The sequence below is a fragment of the Coenobita brevimanus genome, chromosome 105 (genome assembly GCF_032717465.1).
Source record: "Coenobita brevimanus isolate Jiangsu-jjx chromosome 105, ASM3271746v2, whole genome shotgun sequence".
Taxonomy (NCBI): domain Eukaryota; kingdom Metazoa; phylum Arthropoda; class Malacostraca; order Decapoda; family Coenobitidae; genus Coenobita; species Coenobita brevimanus.
This window is the reverse complement of record NC_137058.1, coordinates 10,712,531-10,735,755: the sequence shown is the minus strand read 5'-3', so window position 1 is coordinate 10,735,755 and position 23,225 is coordinate 10,712,531. Positions and strand designations below refer to the sequence as shown.

At 42.5% G+C, this 23,225-nt stretch overlaps 1 protein-coding gene across 1 annotated transcript in view; it reads right to left on the bottom strand.

Annotated features, from left to right (window-relative positions):
* LOC145416298 (nephrin-like) overlaps positions 1 to 23,225 on the bottom strand; it is a 555,234-nt gene that overhangs the window by 530,918 nt on the left and 1,091 nt on the right. The window lies entirely within an intron of this gene.

Sequence of the window (23,225 nt, the reverse complement as noted above, 5' to 3'; positions counted from 1 at the left end):
TTTCAAACGCAGTGTGTCCAGGCATCTCGAAATGAACGGATCTTGAATTTGGCTCTCTTTTGTATTGTTTTTGTTTTTTTCTTGAATGGAACTGTTTTGCGGCCTCCTGGCCTTTGGTTCCTTTTTCCTCGCATTAAAAAAAAAAATCATTGTGACCTTCCTCGTGTCGTTAAGCCTGTAGCAATGAAGTTTCCCATGGGAGGTTGATGAGAAGGTCGTCTCATCAGAAAAGATAACTCTCCCCTAGTAACCCATTTTCTTTTTTTTTTAATAACAGAACAAAGGAAGGAAAAACACATGAATAAAAAAAAAATCCGTAAACCAGGTTACTGGTGTCCTCTGGTCATAAAGTATCTGTAAGAGTTAGACTTGAACAGCTGTAGGTTGAAGTTTGGAGGGAAACAACTCTGGGGAAGCGAGTTCCAGAAAGATGCAGTATGGGGAACAAATATTGACTGTACTGTTCGGTCGGTGGTGTGGCCATGAGAGAGAGAGAGAGAGAGAGAGAGAGAGAGAGAGAGAGAGAGAGAGAATTTTTATTTAAAATAGGTAATGTGTAATCGAATAAATAAATAAATCTTATGGAATATATATTACTGTATAATGATAGAAATGAAGTCATTAATGTGTATTATTTATCAAAAATGAAAAGGACATAGTGTTTTATAGTTATGTTCGGGAACACATCTATGCATAGGCAAGGAGTGGTCACGTAATATGCAACGTGTGGGGGTGGATTGGTTTCCATGGTGCAGGTAAGGTCACAGAGATACAGACAAGCTTCAGGGCTGTGCAGTATGTGGATATACTAGAGGAGGTGATGCTGCCTACTGTCCGCGTATACACCCTTCCGTATCCCGAGAACATCATTTACATGCACGATAATTGTCCCGTGCACACAGCGAGAGTTGTGCGAACATGGGTTAAGGATCAGTGCCACTTTTGCCTTGGCCTAGTAACAGCCCTGACCTAAATCCCACTGAGTACGTTTGGGTCAATATTGTTAATGTTTGGGAGCTCGACGAGGAAAGGACGCCACAGCAACTGTTGCGTCACATGATGTTGGAGTGGGAGGTCCTCAGGAGAAAGCCTCACATCATTCACAATCATGTGGCGTCACTATCTGACCGCCTTCACGATGTGATTACCAGCAATGGTCTCTGGACAAAATATTGAGGGTAATTAAGGTGCAAGATTTATTTTGAGTCAATAATTTCATCCAATGATTATTTTCATGATATAATATTATATTCGTTTGGGCAGTTTTCCGAATAAACAGGAGTATTATGTATTTGTCATGTATAGATCACGCGTTATTTTGGAGAGAACATTATTTTATGTTATGAGGAATGAATATTTTGTCAGGAAATTATCTATCTATCTATTGCCAGACGCCTTAATACCCTAAGGGGTGGCCACAAACAAATAGCCTCCATGTCGCCCTATCTCCCACCTTTTCATTGCCCTGCTTCCAGCTCACACCCCCCTCTCTCATATACATCTCCAATCCATCCCTCCATCTCATCATTGGCCTCCCACTCCCTCTCCCCCCCCCTCCACCTCACTCATATACACTCTCCTCGTCAGTCTCTCACTCTCCATCCTCTCCACATGTCCGAACCAACTCAGTGTGTTTCTCCTACCGCTTCCTATCACATCCACATCCACACCACAACGCTCCTTCGCTTCCTTATCTGTCTGTCTGTCTGTCCATGTGACTCCACGTGCTCCTCTCAAATAACTCATTTCCACTGCTCTCACTCTTGACTTCTGTCCCTCCAACAAGGTCCAAGCTTCACTTCCATACGTTAGAGTTGGTATCACAATACCGTCATGTAGTAGCTTTTTCACTTCCGTGCTCACTTCCCTATTTCTTATCACTAGTTTCATGGAACCAGCAACCTTCCTTCCCTGTTGCACCCTTTCAAGCACTTCACCCTCTAAACTTCCATCCCTGCTCATCACACTACCCAAGTACTTAAACGCACTCACATTTTCCATTACCTCAGGAAATAAACTTACTGTAAATTATTATTATTTTCTTCTACACTTACCTATGATGAAAATGATGAGAGATAGTAGAATAAAGGTACCGTAAATTATTATGATTTTGTTCTATGCTTACCGATGATGAGATATAGGTTAGTAGAGCTGAAACATTATCAACATTAGTGACAAATATATGTTAGGCAAACACAAACCCTCATAACTGATTACCATGCCATCCCTGTATTCTATTTCACCACCTGAGAAAACATGCCCTATTTAACCCGCCCCATCCCGTCGACGTATGGGTACGTTGCAACGATTTGCATTTGCCAGTCCCGGCGACGTACCAGTACGTCGTGCAATTGCAAGGTCCCTAATTTGCACAATTTTCAATTTTCGCACGTGATTTTTCGTATGTATACACGGGACACCTTCCTCTATTCCTGTACAAGATACCAAGCAGGGACAATGCCTTACACTGCATAACCTCCCCCCTCCCCCCCCTCACGCCATTGTCTTGGCAAAGGACCTGTTACCAGTGACCTGGCTAGTAAAGTTATTCAGGGCCAGAGTGATTCCCCAATCGATGACAATGTGGAGGACAATGTTTACATAGCATTAGAAGAAGAAACAGCCAGAAATAATGATCAGGTAGTGTGGCAAAAATAGGTCAGGTATGGTGATTAGTTAGTGAGTGAAACAATGCTTATAATGCCTTTATTACTGCCTGAAAACCAATATACTGTCATACTACATATACATTCGTACCAAGTAAATAAATAAATACCGTTTATGAGTGGATAAAATAGTTACCCTCCCATAGAACTCGTTTTCTTTGGTGCCAGCATGTTAGAAAACCCACTCAGGTAAGGAGGAACTCCTACCTGGATTGGGCACTTTAAACCTCAGGTGAGCGATTTCTTTATGAATTTTCGATGTTTCTCACCAAAAGCGAAGGTTTTAGCCAAAAAAAAAAAAATCGAAAATACCTCGGGACTGGGGGATGTCGGAGGTGCGGAAAACCTCGGGACGTGATGGGTTAATGATTGCGATGAATTTTCTTGTTAAGATAAATGGAGTTAAAATCGTTGTGCGATATGTGTTGAAATCATCACCGTGCTCATCTCGCAGGTATATCGCACACGGTAAACATCCTGGCAATCGATAGTGATGCCGGTAAGCGATACACAAATAAAGTCAAAGCAATCATATGATCTCAAAGCCCGTATCGAACACTTTGTGGCAACTTTGATGGGCAAACCAGCGGACAGCCAGTGCCCATAGTGGAGGGAAATCATTAGACATTTCCCGGTGGTCTGGCGCCGGCCATGAGCCAAGGACCCTGCCATCCTCAAAAAGTTGCCTCTTTAACCATATTGTTTTTCTGCACTTTTCATTGTTTTCTCTTTTTACAATTGCAACAATTTATATGCTAAACGGAGTTATTTCTTTATTTATTCAACTGTGTTGCGCATGTTCATATCGCACTCAATCGCTTCTGACCACCTGCTGACTACTGGTCGACTTTACTGCCTGACCAGCTCCTCAGCAGTTTGGACAACATCACAGTCATGCCTGGCAAACTGTGACCAATGAGGGCACAGTCCGCCAGTTACTGCCCAATAGGCGAGAGTGTGGACGGGGATTAACAACTTAGCCTACATCCGGGGATTGACTATCGTCAAGCAACATAATTATGTATTAAAATGAGGGAACAACCCCACGGCTGCCAGTGTTAATTGACGCTAGTTACCCATTTGCTAGCCTCTTCATTCCACTGTCTTCATCGTTGTCTCTTTCCTACCATCTCCTCCAAACACTATGGGGTAGGGATTGGTGTTGGTTAGGTGTTGGAAGTTAAAACTGAATATTTGGTTACCTAGTCCCTGTTTGATGTTACAGAACGATGTCTTATGCACCTCATGGACGTGAAAGTAATTAAGTGGAGCTGGTAGGAAGAATTTTAAGATAACCATCTCATAATATATGAATGTTGCTGATTATCTTATTATATTCTTGCGTTTCTAATGCAATACATTTATATTGAGAATCAGCCCCGAGAGGGGATACTGTCCGCAGAGACGTGGGCGAAAGGGTTTTGTCACCCCTTTGGTCCCGAATCAATCCTTTTCAGCTCGTGGTTGCCGCTACAGTTCAAGACTCGACCTCTACATCTATGGTATCCCCTGTTAGCCATGGTGCACATTCTTCATTCGCTAAATGTCATCGTGGTTCCTCAGAGTCTTTGAGTCTTGAAGATCCTCCAAGCAAGGTGTCGGTTGTGGAGTCCACATCCTCTGTAGTTAGTCCATCTGTGCAACAGCCCTCGGACCCTGCTTCTGGGTCTTCGGGGGCTTCTGGGGAGTCAGGTCAGTCTGGCACCTCTTCCTCCAGGGTATCGGATGTTCCTCCTCCGGTTACCTCGGAGGATCCTGTCCTGCCCCCTCCACGTTTGGAGGCCAGGACCCCAACCCCTCCTGCTCGACCTCTTGGTTCACTGGGGGCCCCGGGCAGGGTTCGGAGTAGCACTTCCTCTCCTGCTGGGCAGCGACAGGTGTCTGTGAAGTCTCCCAACACTTCGCAGACCCCAGGCCCTCGTTCTAGCCATGCTGCTGCCCGTGACAAGCCCCTTCATGGGTGTATCCGCATTCCCAAGAAGCTTGTCTCCCAGGGTCGCTCACTGGTTTCTACTAAGTGACCCTTTCTTTTGTGTATATAGTTCCTTCATTTTAATATTTTTAGTATTTTTTATGGTTTTCTGTTTGTCCCTCTCCCCTGCCCCTTTTTATTTCAATAGTTTTAATGGCTAATATTATTCAATGGAACTGCCATGGTTTACGAGCCAACTGGGAGGAACTCCGATTGGCTTCTGGCTGAGTATTCACCTGTATGTGTTTGCCTACAAGAGACAATGGTTGGTGATGCTGTGCCTCCCATTCCACCTGGTTACCAGGTTTTTTATTCAGATCCTCTTCCTGGACAGGGTCATGGTGGGGGTGTGGCTATTCTAGTATGCAGTGACATACCTTTCACTGCTGTGAGTCTTAACACTCCACTGCAGGTTGTTGCTCTCCAGATTTTCCTTCCCCGTCGTTATACTGCGTGCTCTTTGTACCTCCCTCCTAGTGCCACTATTGAGAGGGTTGATCTTGAAAATCTTATTCGTGCACTTCCCTCACCCTGTTTCTTGCTGGCTGACATGAACAGTCATCATCCCCTGTGGGGTGGCTCCACAGCTGATGCTAGAGGTACTATGTTAGCTTCCACTGTGGAGGATGTGGATCTGTACATTTTAAATTCTGGTGAAGTTACTTACTTCCATAGTCAAACGGGTATTTTTACTGCTGTTGATTTGTCTCTGTGCTCTGCAGGGGTAGCCCTGAATTTTACATGGGCTGTGTTAACAGACTTACATGACAGTGACCACATCCCTGTTTTATTAAGATCGACACAGAGTGAGCCTCGGCGTCGTCTTCCCCGCTGGCGCTTGGATAGGGCAGTCTGGCTGGTTTTTGAGGAGCTGTGTTCCCCGAGCCGATGTGTGGAGGATTTTGTCAGCACTGATGCTGCTGTTGAGTATTTCACAGACTTACTTCACTCGGCGGCATTGCAGAGTATTCCGAGAACAGCTGGTCACTTTCCTTGCCGTCCAGTTTCCTGGTGGACCGATGAGTGTGCTTCTGCTGTTCGGGCTAAACGTGCTGCTTTCTCCCGACTTCGTCGTCACTGAGGTGACCCTGGTTACTTAGCGGCATATAGGAGGGCCCGAGCTCATGCCCGGCGGGTTATGAAGGAGGCTAGGAGGAAGTCTTGGGCATCATTTGTTTCTTCAATTTCTTCACAGACTCCTCTCATGAAAGTGTGGAAACGGGTGAGGAAGATTTCAGGGAAATTTCCCGTTCCCTCTCCTCCTGTTTTATCTCATGCAGGTGTGGTGGTGGCTCATTCTTCGTCTGTTGCCGAGATATTTGCAGCTCATTTTGCTAATGTCTCTAGGAAGGACACCTAATCCCCGTCGGCACGCCGCCGACGGCACCTGGAATCTTTGGGCATTAGTTTTCCATCTACTGCGGAGGAGTTGTATAATGTTGCTTTTTCTGCTTCTGAACTTCAGACGGCATTGTCGCAGTGTCGCAACTCGTCTCCAGGCTTGGAATGTCCCATATGCCTTCTTACACCACTTGCCTGATGCAGCCCTTCATTTTCTGTTGTCACTGTATAACAGAATTTGGTGCACTGGTGGGTTTCCAGCCTCATGGGGTGTTGCTGTGGTTCTCCCCATCCCTAAGCCAGGTAAGGATCACTTGCAGGCCACTAATTATCGCCCTATCTCGCTGACATCTTGCCTTTGTAAGGTCCTCGAAAAAATGGTGAATAGTTGGCTCATGTGGTACTTAGAGAAGGGTGGTTACTTGTCTCCAGTCCAGTGTGGGTTTCGGAAGATGCGGTCAACCACAGATGCTCTCCTTTCTTCAGAATCTTCCATCTGCCAGGCTTTTGCAACTAACCAGCATCATATCACAGTGTTCTTTGATTTGGAGAAGGCGTACGACACTTCCTGGCGTCATGGTATATTACAATCTCTTTATGAGTTTGGTCTCCATGGGCGACTCCCCACTTTTATCCGGGAGTTTTTATCTAATCGTTTTATTCGGGTCCGAGTCGGGAGTGAGCTGTCTACCGCACGTCCCCTTGAGGATGGTGTGCCACAAGGGAGCATACTAAGTGTTACCCTTTTCGCAGTGGCAATTAACAGCGTTATTTCTGTGCTCCCTGATGGTGTTCGTGGCTCTCTCTATGTTGACGATTTATCAATCTCTGTCACTGCCTCACGGATGTCAATGGCAGAAAGGAGGATGCAGATGGCTCTCAACCGTGTCTCTAGATGGACTGATGACCGAGGTTTTCGATTTTCCTTCAAGAAGACCGTTGCCATGCATTTTTGCAGCATTGGTGGAGTCCACCCTGACCCAAACCTTTTTTTAGACGGGCGTCGTATTTCGTGTTTAAAGGAAACCCGGTTTTTAGGGCTAATTATTGACAGCCGGTTGACTTGGGTCCCTCATTTGAGGTACGTAAAAGCTGAGTGCCTCAGAACATTGGGTCTCTTGAAAGTTTTAGCGCACACATACTGGGGAGCTGATCGCAAGACCCTCCTCCTCTTCCATCAGTCTCTGATTTTATCCAAACTTCATTATGGATGTGAAGTTTATTCCTCTGCCTCAGAAGCCCGGCTTCGTATTTTAGATTCCATACATCATGCTGGTGTTCGTCTCGCCACTGGGGCATTCCGATCTTCCCTGATTTCGAGTTTGTTGGCTGATGCTGGTGTCCTTCCTCTAGACTTGCTCCGCTCTTCCCTTTTGATGCGATGTTGGTATGGCTTATCTCGTCTCCCAGACTCTGTGCCCTTTGTCAAGGTCTCTCAAGATTCTCGGTCACCTATTTTTGCCACTCGGCCATCCTTTCCAAAGCCCTTTGGTTTCAGGGTGCAGTCAGTTATGTCTAGCTTCTCTGTTCCTTCTGTGCCGATCACTTCCCACCGTGTCCCGAGGGTGGGCTACTGGCTTCTCCCTAGGGTGACATTTTGTCGTTTCTTCTCATCCAGTAAGGCCTCCCTTCCTTCTCAGGTTTTATTTTCTCTGTTTTTAGAGCATGCCTCTTCTCATGGGGACTCCATACCAGTTTATACTGATGGATCTAAGTCTGATGCGGGTGTGGGCTTTGGTGTGGTGTTTCCCACCTTCTGTCGAGGTGGGAGCCTCCCTGTGACTGCTTCTGTTTTTACGGCTGAGCTGACTGCTATTTTATTTGCCCTTCAGATTCTCTTCACTCTCCCCCACACTACTTTTATTGTTTTTAGTGACTCACGAAGTATTCTTTCTGAAATGGAGTCTTTTAATCCCTCTCATCCTTTGGTTTTATCCATTTTAGAGTGGCTTTTCCTTTTAGGGCGTCGTGGACGTCGTGTAGATTTCTGTTGGGTTCCAGCTCATGTAGGAGTGGCAGGGAATGAACGAGCTGATCAGCTGGCCAAGGCGGCAGCGGCTCGTCCCCCTCTTGCACAGTCCCTTCTGTATCGTCTGCCTGCTGCAGATATGCGCTCCTTTATTGCCTTCAGAGTTTGGTGCTGTTGGCAGGAGCATTGGGATGCTGTAGGTGCCAATAAGTTGTGCTCGATTTGCTAGAAGGTGGGCTCATTCAGTTACCAGGGCTTCCCTCGTCAATGGGAGACTGCTTTGTGCCGCCTCCGCATTGGCCACACCCGTTTCTTTCACGGTTTTTTAATGGAGAGGGCTCCTCCTCCATTCTGTGATGACTGTCTGGTTCCCCTGACTGTTCGGCACCTGTTGGTGGAGTGTCCTAGTCTTGAGGATTTGCGTCGTCGGTTCCTCTCTGACCACCAAACAGATGGTGGTGTGTATCATCTTTCCTCTGTGCTTGGGGAGGATGCCTGTGTCTTGGGAGGGGCAACCCTCTCGTTTGTGAATAAGGCAGGACTTCTTAAGGATATTTAGAATTTCTTCTTTTTGATTGTGTGGTTTATCCTCTGTTTTTTGTTTTTACTTTTTACTTCTTTGTTATACGGCGGCATATGACCCTGGCAGTTGCACCGCCATGATTATTATGCAAAAAAAAAAAAAAAAAAAAAAATCAGCTCGTCAACTGTCCCTCGTTTCTTTCTTTTTTCCTCGTGCTTGCTGTCCCTCTCCGTTTCCTCCTCCCTTGTGCTACAAGGTCTTACTGGCTTAGTACAGTCTTCTCTCTTCTTATTTCAATATATTTGGTGAAATATGAAAGGTAGTAAGATAACAAATAGTTTAGCATTAATTTATTGCCTATACATATTAACAGATAGCATGTGTCATAGAGCATAATAACCCTTGAAATTGATGAAATGTAATACCAATATTACATTCGTTAAAGAAAGCATTGCCGGTTCTCTTCGGTAGAGGTCAACATCTATAAATCTGATTCACTAGACTTCGGTGCCACTGCTTCGAATATTATGAATAAACGAAACTACCAGCTGACATGCTGCTCTTCTGTGCTATGTTGCCAGGTACGTTTTACAGATTGTTGTCGCTTATTACTCCATTATACTCCACGTTCGATCATGCAATACTGAAGTATTCTCCATACATTAATAATAATAATAATAATAATAACCTTGATTTACTTATAATATGGTGAGAACATTTGCTTCACCACCATTCGAAAGTTCAGCCTAGCACGGTCCACTTTACACAGACTCCATGTTGTGAGCAGTTCATTCATGAAAATACGTGGACTTACTACGAGGAACTGCCAGATGTCTCCATATACCTCAATATTTTTTTGAACTTTCTACTTGCTCAACTGAACAGTTTGCTCCACTCCCGAGTTTATCACTTAGCGTTGGCAATCCTGTCCACCTGTATGTGTGAACCCTGGAACACCAACTCAATGATTCGAGACACCACCAAATAGTCGCTGGGGGTAGGGTGGAGTAGGGAGGGGGAATGGTATATCAGTGTGGAAGGGAGGGGGGGGTATGGTTGAGAGGGAGGAATACAACTAACGGGGGAAGTAAAGGGATAGTAAGGGCGGGAGTGGCTTTAAGATGAGATTATAGAAACATGGTTTTAACGTTTGATGAAACGTAAAGAACAAGCTTAGCTAACCCAGTTGGATGTGCCATTATTAGAACTCTAGCCAAAACCTTGTAAGTATCTCTGCATTGAGGGAATTCATGAGACTTATAACTCTCTCTCTCTCTCTCTCTCTCTCTCTCTCTCTCTCTCTCTCTCTCTGTCTCTGTCTGTCTGTCTCTCTCTCTCTCTCTCTCTCTCTCAAAAAAAAAAAAATATATATATTAAGTAACTGCCGAGTGACTAGAGACGCAAAGCTATAACTTAGCTTCTATATAAGCAGGGGTGATGTTCTGCAATATGGTGTTATCAAATGCAATGATGGAGTTTTATTCTACACTTTACTGATGCAGTACAGTATTCATGTTAATGATCAATGAAATGGGATATTTCAAAATACATAATCAGATCAAGCATTAGGCCAGAACTACATTAAATTTTTTTATGCAGAGTAATAAACCGTCCTGGGTAGCCAGACTACAATATGGTAGGTCGCTGCTGCTCCGAAGAAGGTTGATGGCTAATGGATGACAATACCCCAGCAGCCATTGGTAGAGAAAAAATTACATTTTACGTGGTTAAGTCAGAAAATTGCAGTATACACTATTATACATTATTATGCAATGTATATACGATTTCTGACATGAGATTCACCACTCACTTTTTTTTTATGATGTTACTAGGCTGTGAACGGAAGTGATCGTGCCCCCTTCCTCTCTCCCCGACATTCTCTCCCCCAACCGTATCTTTCTCACAAACCTTCCACCTGCATGCTGGTTACCATGATGCCGCCACTTCATTGTGCACAGTTACCTAACTAATGTCTGTTTTATATATATATATAGAGAGAGAGATAGATAGATATAGATAGATAGATATAGATAGATAGATAGATAGATATATATATAGACAGATAGACAGATAGACAGATATAGATAGATAGATAGATAGATATGAAGCCTCTGTGGTATAGTAGTAAAGTGTGCGTTTTCGTACACCGAAGAACGAGGGTTCGCGGCCCGCCAGGGTAATAAACTTTGGGAGCGTTCTTTTGGCCACGTACTGCATTGACGGACATCAGGGATGCTGTGGTTGAACCAGTGTTGCATACTATAAAGTATGCTTGCACCCAGTCGGCTTGCGTGGGTCGATTACGCTTGGTTCACAGACTACACACACATCCAAAGCCACTCCAACACTACAATACACTTACAAGCACTTCTCACCCAACATACACTCTCTACCAGACAGCCTAAGCCACTTGGTAGAGATTCACTGGCTGTATCGTCCCCGCTTCGGTTGGGATTGGCCGGTCCTGAAGTGGACACTAAAGCGGCTGATGAGAGATGATATATATATATATATATATATATATATATATATATATATATATATATATATATATATATATATATATACAGTATATATATATATATATATATATATATATATATATATATATATATATATATATATATATATATATCAGCAGTGTGAAATATGATGTATGTTTCCTTTCAGATATGAACCGATCGATCAAATATTTATGAGGAGGCAAGGAATGGCCGAGTCACCATAAATATCTGGGGGTGGTCGATTGTGCATGGTGTGGGTGATGGTACCCAGATCCAGGGGCGCTTCACTGCCGAAAAATATGTGAGCCTTCTTGAGGATTTCTTTCTCCCATCCTTTAGGCAAAGGGGTTTTCCGTTTCCTCCTGGTCCCATAATTTTGTCCAGGACCACTGCCCTGTCCATACTGCCCGGCGCATCCAGCAGTGGTTCCTCTCGCAGGACAGCTTGCAGTTGCTCGACTTCCCAAGCAAGGGTTGCGATATGAATCCCATAGAGAATCTATGCGGTTCTATCGTTAATACGTATGAGCCTGCATGAAAGAGGACACCGGATGAGTTGATGGCTCATGGAAAAGCCGAGTGGGAACTATTCCGGGCCAGACCATACGTAGTAAGGAACCACGGAGCCTTGTTGCCGGCCCGATTGCGGGCGGTAATCGAGAAAGAAGATGGCTGGACTCGGTTCTAAGGTAAGATGCCATCACTTGCGATGATATTAACATTTTTAATCTTTTTAGGACATAGTTGCCTAATTATGAAAATATTTACTCACTATTTGGTGCTTATATGTGGGTCCTGTGCTATTCGAGTGAAATATTAAATGGTTTACGTCTATTCACCTTATTAGCCACTTTAGAAGGAAAGTAGGATTCATTTCATATTATATTTTGATTACTGCACCGTGGACTTGAGAAGGCAGACAAGCATGTCGGAAAACTAAGAATAATACGAATGCAGGAAGAGGAAGGAGATGGAAAGGTGTGAAACCTCTTCTGTGAAACGTTGAAATGCTTTATTTCATTTTTTTTTTTTTTCTGGGACATGGCGTCATGCAAGGAATCGGTGGTGGTACTTCTAGCTGGAAGGATGATGTGACCTATGCATACTTATTGGTATTGTGTAAGAAAATAAATATTGTATTTTACGAGTGTTTCTCATCCTGAATTATTCAATGCCTCGTTAATAAAATAGGAAGATATTGATTTCCTGGTTCATAAAATCCATCTATTCATAACAATAGCCTACGCGTCACAAGCTAAGCCTTACTCTAGTATTTCCATCTTATGTATTTCTTTTTATAGCAGTGACGATAATAATGAGTTTAGTAGTTTAAGTACTGTGTTACATGGTTGAGAGAGAGAGAGAGAGAGAGAGAGAGAGAGAGAGAGAGAGAGAGAGAGAGAGAATGAATGAATGAATGAATGACAAATGAAGAACTATCACCATGCCAAAACATGGCTACATGGCACTAAGGTAGCATGGAGCATGGGGGATAACGATATTCAGTGAAGAATGTGAACAACAGTAATAAAAGCAATGACATTAGAAACAGAAACAGTGGGACAGTCACTTGCGAAATCAGTAAGAAGTGGTGGTCCGTTGTAGTGAGGAGAGGAGGGGAAAAACAGAGAGGTGGGCGGTGAGTAGACGTGCAGTCAAGGGAAAGCTGACGGACAGTTGTGGGGCTGTGACAGTGGCAACAGAGTGGTGGAGGGTCATGACACATTAAATGACCATGAGTAAGGCGGTTATGACCCAAGCGGAGACGAGCAGGGATGGTCTCTCATCGAAGAGAGAGAGAGAGAGAGAGAGAGAGAGAGAGTAATGTAAAAAATATAGTATTGCTTGCTAAATATCTGAAAGCTCAGCTGAAAATACAGCACATTATTTAGTATGAGTCAAATGACACTTTTTCTTTTACTCACACTATTTACTCACACCATCTTATGAGTGTAAAGTATCATTAGCTAGTAATAATTATGTAAATTTCGTTAGCAAATAACACACACACACACACACACACACACACACACACACACACACACACACACACACACACACACGACAAAATATTCTTCATTTTTATTTCGTTATCTGGCTATTGTTGCGAAGTATTTCAAATTAGTTTCCTCCTATGAAGAAAATATTAATCAAAGCACTTGTTACAACACAATAGAAATCCTGGTTCATTGTAATTAAAGGGGACTGTAGTCTATTTATTTAATTTGTCTATTTATCCTTTGGTATATAATCATAATCTGCTGTTTTAGCCTTACAAAATACTAATCAATCTGTTATGTGAATATGACAGTGAGTTGGTATTTGGTAGTGAGGTCGAACGGTTGTGAGAGTAGCACCCAAATTAGGTAGACTGTGTATGGCAGTACTGCCTGCATTCAACAAGGGTTTCATTCAGCGCTATATTATACCCAAATATACACACGCTTACATGGGTGGCCTAAGTTTTCTTAGTTTATGTAGAAGGACGACTGTTTTATGAAACACTGCAAGTGTGAGAAGGGAAACGAAAGGCTACATTCTCAGCACACACAAGGCTAGTCTCGAGCTTTATTATTTATTCAGTACACGTATGTCGAAGCATCGATATATTCATAATTGAATTACTGTAGAAACAGTGAAAAACGTTCTTTAATTAGCATGCGTTCAGGAGGTAAATACTCTTATGCATGATACATCAAACTAAAGCTACTCCCAACCTTCGTACTCCCCTACCTCCCCTGCTCCCCCATACTCCGTCACTTTCATTCCCTGCCTCCTCCCTTGTCCCTTCCCCAGCGACTTCCTTCTCCCTACCCCCACAGACTTACTAAGTGCTGCTTCGAATCCTTGAGTTGGTGTTCTAGGGTTCACGCACACAAGCAGACAGGATTGGCAACGGTAAGTGATAAACTCGGAAGTGGAGCCAACTGTACAGTACAATAGCATTTTTCATTATCGTTCATTTTGTATGATAATTTTACGATTTCCTCAAAATGAGAGAGAGAGAGAGAGAGAGAGAGAGAGAGAGAGAGAGAGAGAGAGAGAGAGAGAGAGAGAGAGAGAGAGAGAGAGAGTGCTGAAGATCAGATTCATCACTTTTTGATATTCACTGGCTTCATACCAATCTCTCAGGAAAGGAATGAAAATGGGTATATGCCAGGAGGGGGCAACGTTCTTACTCGCGATTAAATAATAAAGCATAAAATCGTCACAGCAAGTCGTATTCTACTTTACATTGGAGGGTTCCTCACTACATTATCTTAATGATATACTGAACATGCTTTCTGGGGAGAGGATAAGAAATATGAATAGGAGTACAAGGATAAAAGCCAGCATAGATGTTTTATCCCCAAATAAACAGAGAAAAATATAAAGCCTAATTCAAGATCAATTTATTTTCCAGATTCTTGGACGTTATAATGTATGCTACTGATGTATCTACATCGATACTGGAAAGATTTGTTTAGCATACAAGCCAATAACAAGATGAATAGTGCAAAGATGTACTACAAAGCCTCCCAGTTCACCTAGAATATGACCTTCAGTCTAAATTTAAAATTTGTCAGATTTATAGCATTGCCAGTGCCAGTAATTCAATCTCAACAAATATCATTAGGTAGAAACATACGAAGGGAAACTGAACATAATTTTACCATTTTCCTTACAGACGACCACCTTTCCCAGTGCGGTATCGATATAGATAGACAGATTTACTATATGTTGGAGTTGTCTCAGTTGTTGGAAGAGTCTGACTGTGACTAAGGAGTGAGGACTGAGGAGGTTAGAACGAGGAAGAGAGGTGGACTGATGTGTCAACTTGTCAAGTGTGAGCTGTGAAGTGTAATAATTCATTGTGAAGGATTCACCCTTGTTTTGTAGTATAAACATAATAATATACTAATCTCTATCTATCTATATACCTAGGCTGCTTCCCCCAAGGAAAGGGAGGTAGCCGAGACAGGACGACTCACTCTCCATTTACTCATCCATTCAAACACATTCATTCGCATCTTAGCCCCAAAGGGGAGAACGGACAGATACTAATAAAAGTAACAAATAATTATATTTTATTTTTACTATAACTACAATTTTATATGTCCCACTCATTCCTTTAGACAATTTCCGAACCTCATAAATAAAAATACAGTTGTAGTAGATGAGTAACTAGAGATGATTTTAACCCTCTCATTATGAAAATTATCATCCTAAACATAATACATGAAGCAGTGCTAAGGCACAGTAAACCCGTCTGCTGCAGTCATTTTAGTACTGACGTATAAATACAACAGGATATCTAGTTAAAGATGTAATGAGGCATGTTATAGGATGCAGATTTGAATCATGCACTTTTCATGTCGATATGACGAATTTGAAAGGAGTTATGTTTTTTTTTTTTTTTTCCATTTTTTGGGCCTACAGCCTGGGCCTTGGCTCAATTTGGCCACAAATTTAATCAGTTGATCAGATCATAGCTCATCATCGCTGTGCTTTTAGTCAAAATCACATCAGTAGTTTTTGTGTAAAGTTGTTAACAGACAGACAGACAACAAAACAAAATGACAAACCAAGTGAAAACAATACGCACTTGTCGTAGATGTCTAGGGATGCAAGCAGACAGTTCAGAGGAGCAGTGACCATTGAGGTAGCGACAGAAAAGAGATAAAGATGCAACAGTGCGCTGAAGAGACAGAGGTTGAGGAGAGCCAGTAAGAGGAGGAGGGTTGATGAGATGAAAAGTCTTTGACTCCACCCTATTGAGAAGAGCTGTATGTGGGGAGCCTCCCCACACATGAGAGTTGTACTCTAAACAGGGGCGAATAAAACCCGTGTATAAAGTCAACAACTGTGCAAGGGTAAAGAAGGCACGGAGTCGGCTTAGCACACCTAATCCCTTGGAAGCAGATTTTACAAGACATGTAATATGATCCTTCCAAGATAAGTCCCGGGCACATGAAACCCCAAGCATGTTCAAGGATGATGCAGGATTCAGCTGGATATTATTAAACTTTATTGGGTACTCCAGTGGAAGATTTTCACGGGTTGATAGGTGTAAAAACTAAGTCTTTAATGCATTAAAAACAACAAGATTATTTTTACCCCTGTCAGAGATGCAAGCCAAGTCAGACATTAGGTGTGCCATAGCCTCATCCCTTGTTTGTTGAAGTAACTGCTGAGATGGACGTTGCGGAAATCAAATGGAAAGGTGAAGGACGGAATGATCAGTGTACGAGTGGATAGGGTTAGATGTACAGCTTAGCAGATCATTGATGAATAAAAGAGAGTTGGTGATAGGACAGACCCCTGAGGAACATCACTGTTGATAGATCTAGGAGAAGAACGATGACCGTCTACAACAGCAGCTATAGAACGACCAGAAAGGAAGCTAGAGATGAAGCCACAGATAGAAGGATAGAAACCGTAAGAAGGCAGTTTGGAAATTAAAGATTTATGCCAGACTCGATCGAAAGCCTATCAGATGTCAAGTGCAATGCAAAGCTTTCACCAAAGTCCCGAAAGGAGGATGACCAGGAGTCTGAAAGGAAGGTGAGAAGATTGCCAGTGGAGTGTCCCTGACGGAACCCATACTGACGATTAGAAAGAGGGTTGTGATAGGAAAAATGCTTTAAAATTTTTCTGTTAAGAACAGACTCGAAAACATTTGAGACACAGGATGTTAAAGCAATTGCACAATAGTTGGAGGGATGTGAATGGTCACCCTTCTTTGGGACTGGCTGAATGAGAGCAAACTTCCACCTAGAAGGAAAGGTACGAGTACAAATTGAAAGACAAAGGTGAAAGAGTTTACCTTGGCAGGGTGTAAGCACAGATGCACAGTTCTTGAGGACAACAGGAGGGACTCCATCAGGGCCATATGCCTTGTTAGTACTGAGGCCAGTGATGGCAGAAAATATATCAGCTGAAGAAATTTATTGTCAGCCATGAGGAAGTCAGAGGGGGGAAGTGATGGAGGAACAGCACCGGAACTGTCTTAGATGGAATTGGAGGAGAAAGTCTGAGCAAAGAGATCTGCTTTATCAGTAGAAGAAATAGCTACAGAGCCATCAGGGTAGAAAAGAGGAGGGAAGGATGTTGAGGTAAAGTTGTTAGAAAGATTTATGGCAAGGTGCCAGAAGGAGCGGGAAGAATTCGAGTTGGAGAGTTGAGAGCATTTAGTACGGATGAAATTATTTTTTGCAGAGTGAAGAACAGCCTTAGCACGACTCCAGGTAGAAACATAAAAAAGATGTGATTCAGGGGTGAGTTGGCTCTGGTACCTTTTATAAGCCCTCTCCTTGTTGCAGATAGCATTAGAACAAGTGTGATTAAACAAATGCTTTCTTGCATCAGTCAAAGGATATGAGAAAGGAAAGTATGCTTCCATGCCCGAGAGAATAACATCCGTAATGTGCAAGGCACACTCAGGTGGCTCCCGGCCATGGAAGCAATAATCATTCCAGGGAGAATCAAAGAAGTACTGCCTGAAGGCCTCCCAATCCGCAGCTCCAAAGTGCCACAGACGACATTTCCTTGGATGATCCACAGGCCATACCGGAGCATTAGGACAGGTTAAGGTAATAAGGTAGTGATCGGAGGAGCCCAGCGGAAAGAAAAGGTAAACAGTATAAGGACAAGGAGTAGTTGTAAGGAAGAGGTCAAGTATGTTGGAGTTCTCGCCAATGTGGTCAGGGATACAGGTAGGGTTCTGTACAAGGTGCTCAGGTCATTTAGGACGGAAAAGATGTAGGCTTGTTCACCAGGTGGATCAGTGAAAGGAGGGGAGAGCCAAATGTGGTGGTGAACATTGAAATCTCCTAGAATGGAGATTTCAGAGAAAGGAGAAATGGATAGAATGTGTCCCATCGTAGAAGTAAGATAGTCAAAGAATTTTTGATAGTCAGTAGAATTAGGAGATAAGTAAACAGCGCAGATATATTTAGTCAGAGAATGACAGGAAAGCGAAGCCAGAGAGTAGAGAATTTAGAAGAATCAAGTTCAGGAACACAAAAGCAAAATAGGTCGTTGCGTACATATACACAACAGCCACCTTTGGCTTTGAAATGAGTATAGAGAAAGTAGGAGGATATAGGAAAGGGTTTGCTGTCAGTTGCCACAGACAGCTGAGTCTCTGTTAAGGAGAGGTTTAGAGGTGGAGGGGTGATGTTCAACAGAGAGAAAGTTTGAGGAAAGGCCGCTAATGTTGCAGAAATGGAGAAGTAAGTCAAACAATGGTCCCAGGCATGTAGAGTCATCACCGGGAGAGGGGCGGATGGTGGGGGCATTTATGGTCCTCCCTCCCCCCGGGACTCCAAGGCATGATTATTTGTCGCCATTTTACTTTTTTTAATTTTGGAAAAGGTAGTGTAGTGTGTTCTGTGTTCGTAGATTGGTGTTGAGAGTTAGAGAAACTTGTATTGGAGAACATGCTGACCTACTCACTGTGTAAATGAAACACTGAAAAAGTTCAGCAAAGGGTGATGGTCAGGAACTAGTCCCAAGGGCTGATGAAACGGGAGCTCCAGCTCTCCCTGTCATCAGCTATCCATCCCCCTTGGGAGTACTGCCCTGCTCGACTGATGCTACAGTCTACTGTATATATATATTAGTTGGGAAAGTAAAATATTATGTAATTTTGCTCAACTTATAAGTATCCCTTTCACTGTTAACAATGGGTAAAATTTAAACATTACTTATGGGTGTTGTTTTTAATGTTACTGTATTCCTAAACTACTGTATCTAAATCTTACTAAAACAGTGCATTTATGTTTCACGTGTCTATAGCCACATTAGAAATGAACTTGTAGTATTGTGGTGGTATTTTTTGTGCACAGGTGTAACATTACAGGTCCCTCCTAATATGTGCGTGAATGAATCAAAATATGGAGTGATGCAGTGTTTCGTGCAGATCAGCTCCCCCCAACAAACACTACTCCTCACCCTCCCTATCCCTGACATTAGGTGCACTGTTACCAAAATTAAGAGCAGACAGTTATAAGGCCTCTCGCCCAGGGGGAGTCTTTTCTTTTATGAGTGACTGTACATGAGCCATCCTGCCTCAAGGTTGTTGCTATGCTTACCTGAATTGCAGCAGCAATCATGCCACAATTTTGGAAAATATACATGGAAATAGTGTTTGTGGTGGACTGCAGTTTTCTGGAAGTGTTATTACTCTGGAGGGCTAGTCTAAGCCTTAGTTGTGTCACCACACCTCTGCCATATATACAGACACGTGAATAAAAACAACAACAAAATGCCCCCTTTCCTCAGTCACTCTCCCTACACTCACTTCATGGATCATGTGAGGCAATCAGATTGAAGTCGATGGATTGGTGAGTATTATGACACCTAATTTGTTATTTTTGGTGTAGTATCAGCTGATATATGAAGGTTTAAAAAGAGACAATTTTCTCAGGAAAGCCCAGTTGAGAGAAGGGTTGGCGGAAATATATGCCAGATGCAATGGGTTAAGCAAAACCTCTTGAATTCCAACGAACAAAGATATTATTTCTGCTGGCCTTATGATACTGTGTGGTTAGCCTGGGGAAAGATACTACCAAATCTGGTATGTTTTCTTTCTAATAAAAATCTATTAAACTTTTAAGAAAATAAGCTTGTAAAGAACACTAGTATGACTAATTTTGTAACAAATGTGCATACTGTAGTATATATTTGTCAACGATGATTCCATTTTCCATATTAACTACGGTACATCAAAACATACAGCAGCCAACAAGGATCATCGTTACAAGTTACGAGGTTCATTAAGTGGGTCAGGATCGGGTGTCCGCAACAGTACTCCTGCAGATGTATGAAGCCGCTACACGTCAAGTAGCTGGTTGGCGATACCTGGTAACCTACCATAGTTAAGCTTGGAATTCTGTTAAAGATGACTGAACTCATTGTTGTCGAATGTTAAATGATACTCCTGTGGAAGATATTAGTGGGTCAAAACATGTGGAATTGAGTTTTGGATGCATTAGAAACATGGGTACTTTCACCTCAATCAGAGATGTAAGCCAAGTTAGAAATTAGGTGTGCCATACCCTCATCCCATGTTTGTTGAAGTGCTGTGAGAAGTAGATGGAAAGGTGAAGTGTGAAATCATCAGAGTTACAATGGATTTGCTCAGATGTACAGCTTAGAAAGTCATTTATAAAAAGAAAGAAGAGAGTTAATGACTGGACGAATGATTGGACAGAAGTCTGAGAAATACCACTACTGACAGTTATGGGAGAAGATCGGTGTCCTCCTAACGGTATCTATAGAAGACCAGAAAGGAAGCTAGAGTTGAATGCACTGACAGAAGGCGATAAACCACATGCAGGAAGTTTGGAAATTAAAGATTTTTTCCATACTCAGTCGAATGCCTTTAAGATGCTAGTGGAGTGGAATAGCTTTTACCAAAGTCATGAAAAGAGATAGCCAAGATTCTGAAATGGTGAGAAAATCACCTATGACCCATCTCTGGCAGAACCCATACTGGAAATAGACGAGTTGCCGGTCAATTTTTAAAAAATCCTCAAACGTCTTCCTAAATTTAACGCAGTCATCACCTCGCTATGGGTAATTTCTCAGAAACTGCTGACAATTGCTTGTTTCAGACTTAATATTTCAGAAAGTATAGCACTTAGGGAAATGAATTAATGAACATTTTACTCACCAACTCTTTCTCTTGCAGATGAAAGTATCTCCAGGTTTGTAGGTCATTGAGTTGATAAGTAATGACATGAGGAAGATAACTCATTTTTGGTGTGGGAACAGGACGTGTTCGTGCTTTTGTCCGCGACTCTGACTATGGCTTTGCTCTCAACATAATAACTTCACTACTTGATAAACTAGATACTGTTGCATTCAAGGCATGCCTCATGGCACTATCACAAAGCCCTTTTCTAGTATCCTTGGAAAGAAGCTTGGCAGGGGAGGCTTGGCAGAGGTGGATGATGCAATTGGCTACAGGCGGCATGGATGGAATCAGACAGATAGGAACCTAAAGACATAGCTGAACACCTGACAAAAGTACAGGACACACTGACTCTTGCCTGTGTACTATGGAGGGACTCCCTCCCTACCCTTTGGTGGCAAGAAGAAATGGCGGCCAGTTCAAATGGTGGCGGGAAGACACTTGCGTGTATAGCCGCTACCTGGCGGCTATGTAGCACCCCAACTGTGATGTGTATAGATGATACCCGGTAGTTAGGGGTTAAGAAGAGTTATATTAAACACAAAAATTTGACCAGATTTCAGATAAATAGGTGTGTATAAACCTACATGGTGTTAAAAACTATAATAGTTACCAAATAAAAGTGGGTAAATGAGCACTCTTTCAGTATTTTGTTGCACTCTCCTAAAGGTACTTCTATGTCCTTCAAGTTCAGAGCATTCATTGGAACTGTTCTATCAGAAAACTAATAATGACGAGGGTAAATAATAAACATTCACAAGCATATTACCAGTGTAAACTCATACAAATGATACTGTATGGCATACATTAAACACTTTCCACTTATGAGATACAAGCACAGCTCAAGAATGGCATAAACAATGGTAGCTGTTAGCTGCTTCTATTCGATTTCACTGCAGTTTACTTATCTAACAAGGACCACCCATTCACACCATGAAAAGTATTCCTTCACAACATACCTGAAGAGGGTAGATTGGATCTATGATGGCCATGTCGGTAAATATCTTAACTATTGTCACTCTTAATGGTAAAGTCTTGTGTGATGGATTGGAGCGTCGTTTGCAGTATGAATACTGACATCATCACCAAAATGGCAGCTGCTTCCTTCCAGCCGCAAAGAATTGAAGTTATCACGGCTTGATCAGTGCAACTAATCAAGTAATTTAAAAAATATGTATACCGTAAGCTTCTAAATACATGGCAGAGTGCACTTGTCACGTTTAACCAGAACTGGAAACTCGTCTATTGGAAAGGTTACGATAGGAAAGGTGCTTTACAATTTTTTGTGTGGGAATAGATTCGAAAACTTTGGAAATAGATGTCAATGGAATTGGGTGATAATTATATGGAAGGGAAAGGCCACCCAACTTCGGGAGAGAATGAATAAGAGCAAACTTCCAGCAAGAAGGAAAGGTACAGTTCGGCACACAAAGGTGCAAGAGTTTCCTAAGGTGTAAGCACAGTTTTTGATAGGAGGGACCCCATCAGGCCTCTTTATCTGGTCAGCACCGAGGCCAGTGGGGGCATAAGTACATTGACAAAATAAATTATAATGTTAGTTATGAGGAAGTCAGAGGGGAGAAGAGATGGAAGAACAGCACTAGAAATGGAGAAAGTCTGAGCAAAGGGTTTAGCCTCTTCAATGGAAGAAGTTGTTACAGAGCCATCATAGAAGAAAAGCGGAGGGAAGTAGGATGATGCTAAGTTATTAGAAAGGTTTTGACAGGATACCAGAAGGAAAATGAAGAAACTGAATCAAAGAATTTGGAGGATTTAGAAAATGGGAATTATTCTTAATAGCGGAGAACAGACTTAGTACGGTTCAGGGCAGAATACAAAGATGGGATACAGTTGTGGGTTGCCACCAGTACCTTTTGTAGACCTCCAAACTGTTGTGGACAGCATTAAAGCAAGAGTGATTAAACCGACTTCCTTTTTTTCGGGAGGGAAGGGGGGCATGAGTCAAAGAATATAAGAAGAGAATATATGTTTCCTTCCCCGAAAGAGTAACCTTTGTAATATGCAAGACATACTCAAATGGCTCATGGCCATACAAGGAGTTATTATTCCAAGGAAAACCAAAGAAGCCCTCCCAATCACCAGCTCCAAGAAGCATAGCCACCACTTCGTGGGAGGGTCCACAGACCCTACTGGAATATCAGAGCAGGTTATGGTGATAAGACTGGGGCCAGAGAAGCTCAATGTAGATAAAAAGATTAATAGAGTAATTGGAAGGATCAGAAGTCAAGAAAAGTTCACGAACATCAGAACTCTCTCCAGGATGGTCAGGGATAAAGGGAGCGTTCTGTTTACCTTTGGTGCCTAAAGAATTTGTTTTACAAGCATCAAAGATCCTAACAGATTCATACAACGATTCTGCATATTTTATCCACACACTTTATCACCAGCCGGTAAGACTTACACCTCAGGCATGTTAAGAGTCCAGTCTCTTGTCTGTTCATATATATATATTTGTTTCTTAATTTATTTACTAATTTCTTTGTTCGCCAGATTAATACTGGTGACTGACTCTTTTATACTATACATTACAACAAGTTAATGTGATTAATGT